We start from the raw sequence: 6,718 nt of genomic DNA, 5'->3' as shown, positions 1-6,718 counted from the left end.
GAAACACAGGGAGATTATTTCACTTTCCTTCCAGGGATCAGATGTGACACCTTCCCCATGTTGCCCTTGCTCCCCCACCCCTTCCATCCCCGGGCAAAGTCAGGAAACGAGTGCTGTGGAGCCTGCGCCTTAAAGGTGACATATTATACCCCGTTTCCACAAGTTAACACAGTTCCCTGGGGTCTTAATGAAATGTCTCTGACATGCTTTGGTTCAGGCACCACTGCACTCCTTCTCGCCCTGTCTGAACAGCCCTGTTCAGAACAGCCATGTTAACTGGCCGGCAGAGCTTCAGACAGGCCGCTGGCTCACGCGGCCTCCAGGTCGTCAGCATGTCTGGCACCACATTTGGCAGAGATGAGGAGGTTCAGGTCTTAATGATGTTTGTTTTTCCCTTTCTCCTGCCTGTTGCATCTTATTTTTTAAGCCGACTGAACCTTGTTCCACTGGTGAGCAACTGCCATTGGGCATTAAAAGAAAAATGAAAAAAGTACAGAATCTGTATTAATGATGTTTGAATCCTTCACTGATTCAATAAAAGCCAAGTCCCAGCGGCTGCAAGATGATGTTCCCACTTGAAAGGATAAACACGAGTATCTATAGCAACAAACAGCTGCAAATGAGTCATAGTTTCCATACATCTGCCACAGGTGTTCCTTGTGGTTAGCCGTATACCCCTGCTCCGGTATTTTTTTGTGTACTGATATGGACTCCATCCAGTCAGCAACAGGACACCAGTTTTATCTGGCCCCTGACTGGGTTTCCGAATGAGCCTTTACAGGCATTTGGGGTCTGGATCGCAGAAAGCCCAACAGACCTCCATGCATGGTCTGCAGCTGCGGTCCGGAGCTCAATAGACCACATCAGTCTGCTGTGGCTGGGCACATGAGTCACATTCATGGTGCGGTTGATGAGGTCAGACAGTGAACGCTGCAGTTGGCTCGGAGATAAAACCAAACCCCAAATGTCTCTGACACCATCTCCTGACTATTTTTATTCGTGATACCAATATGACCAAATCCCAAGACTCTGACATTCACACTTGTAACTCAGCTTCTCCTTATAAGGCTAGTTCCTAACAGACACTTAAGATTATGGTGTTGCTGCAACCACAATGGCAAGAAAATGTACTGTGTTACCAGTGAATAATGCACAGCTGACCTGAAGCACTTGTTTTTAATGAATAGAAAGACAGTCGGGGCTGTTTGTGCTCTCATGGGAGGTCTGACAATTAGCATTTTTCAAATCCTTTGAACCAAGAAAGAAAACAAGACAAACTGGTCAGAAACGAGACTGATTAAAGGGGCGTAATAGGAAGCATATGGCACATTCATAACAAAACAAGGAAAGATATTCTACTGTAATCCAAGGAAGAAAGAAGGAGAAAGCGGCATGACCGACAAATATTTGATTAATTCTGTTTATTCTCATCAAATCCACCCTTTTTCTTTGGAGGGTGCATCAAAATAATAAACACATTTTTTTACAATCAAGTCATGGTGTTTTTTTCTTCTGGTGCATTATTGTAGGATCATTTATTGAGCTCTTTGGATTTATTTGTCAATGGTAAGATGTAAAGAAATGTTTGTATGATTTACTTACAGATTACAGTAAACGTATAGTAGTATTACTCACTGTCACTACAAGTATTGTGCTTTTTTCTTACTTATACGTATCCTGTTTTAATCTCTTGGTGCACGTAAATTTGCCACATATTACACAAATGGTGCACATAAAAATATAATTTGTCTCCTCAATGTGACATTTTCTGGCATAATTGGAGAAGATTTACGGATTTTGAATGTGTGGGGAAAATGTTTTATGTCAAAGAAAACAGTGTTGTAGTAAAGTAATTACATTCACCGCAGAAAGGCTCCTCTTCACAAGAAGTTCTTTCATAAAGGGACTTACATCAGCACCCTTGTGTTTGAGGAACGGACACAGACTTTTACAACACAGCAAGCCACAGCCGGTGGTGACCATAAGTCTCCTCGCTCCTGCGCTGAGTGCTTAAGTGCTCATTACACTGTGGGATGCAACGTCTTACAAGCTCTGCACTGTCTTACCTGATGAAGTTACGTAACAGCGGCCAGTCAGCAAGTCAGAGGGGTCTGATCCAACACCTCATTAAATCTGCAGCATCTATCAAGACTTCTAGCCCGTCTGGTGGAGGGGACTCGCTCCAAACCCAAAATTACAGCATTAAATTGCCTGAATTTTTGGTATTAGACTGACTGTAACTCTGAACTCAAGGCAGAGGCTTAATAAATGGACCCACATCCTGCAGCATATTTAGACTGCAAACTCTTGAGCCAAATTGGTATGTCATGGTGGATAAAGCTGTCGAGTTTCCTGGAATCGTCTAATGCAGCATGGAGGGCATGAATACAAATTATATATCAAATGTAAGAGATCCAAAATTAATCAGAAAATTTATTCTGAGCTAATATGGAACAGAAAATTTTTTGAAATGAGGCACTGCTCATTACAATTGTAGATTGTAATTGAGTCCTTGGCCTTGAGATATTTAAACTAAAAGAATGCATGAATACATATTTGTCCGAGCTGAATGTGAGTTTAGCTATTAGTCTGGGTTGTGTATTAAAAAAAGGATATTTTCAAATCCTTAGAAACCAACTTTGGAAAATTACAGGAAACAGATGAAACCATTTCTTCAATTCCTTTGACCTGACCGAATCGAACGCCTTCACATCTCTCTGTAAAATCACTCAAAAAGCTCTCAGTTGTGGACACTGTAATATAAACCTGAACGCCTCTCTTGGAAAAACATGGCGATTACGCTAAAAGATTGATGATAGGTGCACAAAGGTATCCTCAGAATAGCCTCAGTGTGATGGGAGGACATATCGTTTCTAAAACAACAATGTGGTTTCACTGTCTCACCGAATTTCCCAGCATTATGCAAGAGTACTTAGTGAAGGCCCCCGCAAAGCCGCCGGTTGAAGTTGCGGTTGATGGTTTTGCCATATGTAAACTGTGAGTTCACTTTCGGAGCGTTTCAGAGTATCCAGCTGCTCCCTCAGTCACTCACACCAGCTGGATGCGTTCACACTCGCTCACTTCATCTCAGTGCGTGTCTCACCTACACCTACGCACCTCATACTGTGGATGGAGACTGCTGTAAATCATCACTATAGATACTTGACAGCTATTCAGTCACGCAGCTCTCCCGCTCTGTTTTTCACGCCTCCAATACCTCGTCCCAATTTTCAGACCTTTCCCCCTTTCCATTTCCGTTCTGCTCAGAATCAGCTTTGCATTTAGTGCTAATTACCAAATGTGAGCATGCTAAGCTAAGATGCATTTGAGCATGCTAGCAACACTGAGGTTAGCTTTTAACTCACAGCAACGCTGAGCTAAATTAAACTGTGGACTCTGAGGGCCAGATTACGCAACAAAATATCTATTTCGTACAATGCCTTGTTTTGTAAATCAAAGGCGTTTATAGTTGTTCTCACAGGTGGAGTGAATACCTGGACACCATCAAGAGGGGAGATAAACGGTTGTTTACATTAAAGTGACAGCATCTGACAAACTGAGGAAGCATAGTGGCAGCATTAGTCTTGATTTATAAACCTACATAGATTAGCCCCATTTCACGCAGCTCAACATGTTCTTTAAGGATTCTGCGTAGCAAAACACCTATCAAACAACTGCTTCAGGATGTGAGGACAAAACACACCTAGGCTATACTGAGCAGCTTGTTTACACAGTGAGAACAGCGCTGCATTGTGCTCCACGGAGTCTTATTCCAGGCGCTCTCATTAATCCTTCATAGTTCTGGCACATTGAGCCCAAGCATGTCTGGGCTTGAAAGGTCCGCCATACGGTGGGAAACGGCACATGGAGGGAAGAGTACACCGGATCTATATGTGCAGACACACTCAAACTGCTGCTGTGCTCTCGAGAATGACGGACAGTATGAAAAATGCAACAATCTCTGTCTGAAAATGTTTCCGGCGGGGTGTTCGTCGTGCATATTGAATCACGTCTGAGGAGACACAGTGATCCGAAAACTGCATTTATTGAACCAAATATCAAATATTGCTGATGAATGCATTTATACTGCACGAGAGGGAACTATTTGAGCCACAGACTCTGAATGAGGAAGTTTCTCACTCGGGTTGGAGTGTGTCGGTTTGTTAAGCTGTGTATTATTATGCATCTGATTTTTCAGAGGGAGTGCGTCATTCTGTTATGTGGAATTGTAACCTACTATTCCTCATAATAAGTGGTTCATGAGGGGGAAGTGGGCCACATGTGGTAAAGAGAAGTTACTTGAGATGGGAGGCTCAAATTAGTGACCTTGTTTGAATGTTGAGGCACGGATGCCCTGCCAGTTCAACTGAATTTCTTTGTTATAACCAAACTCTGGAACTGGACTCTCTATTTCCTGTCTAGCTATATAGGAGCAAGAAGATAATGCATTTCCCAGAGAGACAGATGTCCAATCTCTAAAGTGCAGTCCAGGAAATGAATGGCTTTCTTTCACATTTCGGCTTCAGTCTCCACCTTCAGCAGCTACAAGAGACAAAGCGTGAGGGGAGGATTTAGATTTCGTAACACCAAATGCTCAGATTCCTGCTTATCACCGTATTCCACATGTATCTCAAAGTCTGCTTTTTCCCTTTTGCTGGGAAAAAAAAATCACATGGCATTTAAGGCTGTTGGCTGTAGTAATTGTCGCCTTTTTCCGGAGGGATATTACAGGGTCGACAGATCTTTACGCAGTCCCCTGCTATGAAGAAGTCACAGGGGTTCACAGCAACAGGGGATATAACCGTGTGAGAACATGGTGATTTACAGCCGCCTGTCCCACCTGTGACTGCCTGTTTGCCATAAACTGAGGATAAATGGGTTCGGGGGGTTGAATCTGGGACAATCCACAGGCAAAAATTCACAGCTTAAAGTATAATTGTGGTCTGTATTCATAACCTCCACTGTCATTTCTTTTGGTAATGATAAAGTGCACTCTGCTGGGATCTGGGAACCCTGCCGAAGCTACGATGTCATCTGACGGGGCAAGAAACAACTGGACAGGCTGTAAAAGAGCCATCTCTTAAATCAGATTATTTTGATTCATTTTCTTAAGTTTTCATGAAAACATATATTAGGTTCAATCACATTTTTAGTTTGGTTTACAGCTATCACCATCTGTGTGTGCAGTTACCATACTCACAGGTGGGTGCTGGACTGCATGTTTTTATGGTCCCAACTGCTACTATTTTCCTTCCAAGAACCGATAATGTTAAGCTAACATCCTTGGCAGAAATTAAAAAGTCACTGAAATGCAAAATTTGTATATCAGTGTAAACTTCAAGCAGTTAAATCTGCTTTTAAAGAACAGACATTTTTGGTTTGGGAGGAAAATGTGATAACAAAGAAAAGTGCGTTAACCCAGAAATGAGCTAATTTGGCTACTCATCTGTCTGTTACATTATTGTTTGTCTAGTATTTGTCAAAAAAAATGTTTTTTATGATATTTTTGTTTTAAAAGGTTACATGTTGTTTGCTTTTAGTTTTAGATTTGTCATGAAAAAATGTCATCAATATTTTTCAACGAATTTAAAATTGATCTAAAAAAACCTTCTTTACTGAAAAATTAATGAAAAATTAAAAGCAAGCACACCTAAAATGTTGATAATAACCTCTCACTGCGCAGAAAAAATATGCACACAACTGCAGTAAATACACTCAGTCAAAGTTGAACCACGCAGACGCCATGATGGAAGTAGGTTCTTGTTGTGTAAAAGTGATGCCAAAACATGTACTTGTAGCTAGGCATTCTTGCATGCATGCATGCATGTGGTTGTGTTATGTGAGGATGTCTGCGAATGGAAACCAGGTGCTTTTGTGCTCTGCCAAGACAGGCTTGTTGTTGCATCGTCAGCTCGGTGTGTCTAGAAGTAGCTTAACGAGCTCAGCAGGACCCCTCACATCAAACACTCCGCTAATGGCTGATAAACTCATTGGGCTTGGTCAGGCCGGACAACAAATGGGCACGTTTACGTTCGAGGCAGCACAGCAAAACCTCAGTGTGCTTCTCAGGCCCTCCATTCAGAATCCAGGCCAGCTATTTTCATGAGATGTTAAGAGGAAACGGGTTTTCTGGTTTACGGGAAAGCAATAAAATGTCAAATCCTTGACTGGTCAAAGCAGCAGCTTGTTTAAAAAAACGAGAAAAGAAAGACTTTTGTGAGGTGAGGAATGACAAATGCAGATGGGAAGAGACACACTGGTGTGATGTCATTACATTTCCGAGGAGCTCGGGTAGACGAGGAAGGGTCAGCACTGTATAAAAGAAGTGACTAGTGAAACACACACCAAAGAGCTTATCAGGACAAATCAGCAGAGTGATTTGCAGTGATTTACCTCATATGGAAAAGGGAGTAAATTTTAAACAGATGCTGTGGTTCATTTGCAGGTTGTTAACAACACAGTAGGTTGTCTTTCCTTTGAGTTTTCTATGATTGCCTGCAAATACTCTCCAGACAACTTTAACCAAAAACTAATAATACATTTTACACATACAGTTTGAGTTACTGGCCCCAGCTTACTTCAGCAAACCTTTGTGCTTTCCCTGCATTTATTAAACGAGATGAACACGTGTATAAGAAATGCTGCCAGGATGAGCCTGGAAGAGAAGAATAAAAGACCCAAGAGGCACATGAAGGTTTTGAGGAGTGAACTTTAATGG

Source organism: Chelmon rostratus, chromosome 19, assembly GCF_017976325.1.
Source record: "Chelmon rostratus isolate fCheRos1 chromosome 19, fCheRos1.pri, whole genome shotgun sequence".
NCBI classification, from domain to species: Eukaryota; Metazoa; Chordata; class Actinopteri; order Chaetodontiformes; family Chaetodontidae; genus Chelmon; species Chelmon rostratus.
Note: the sequence above shows the minus strand (reverse complement) of the source record.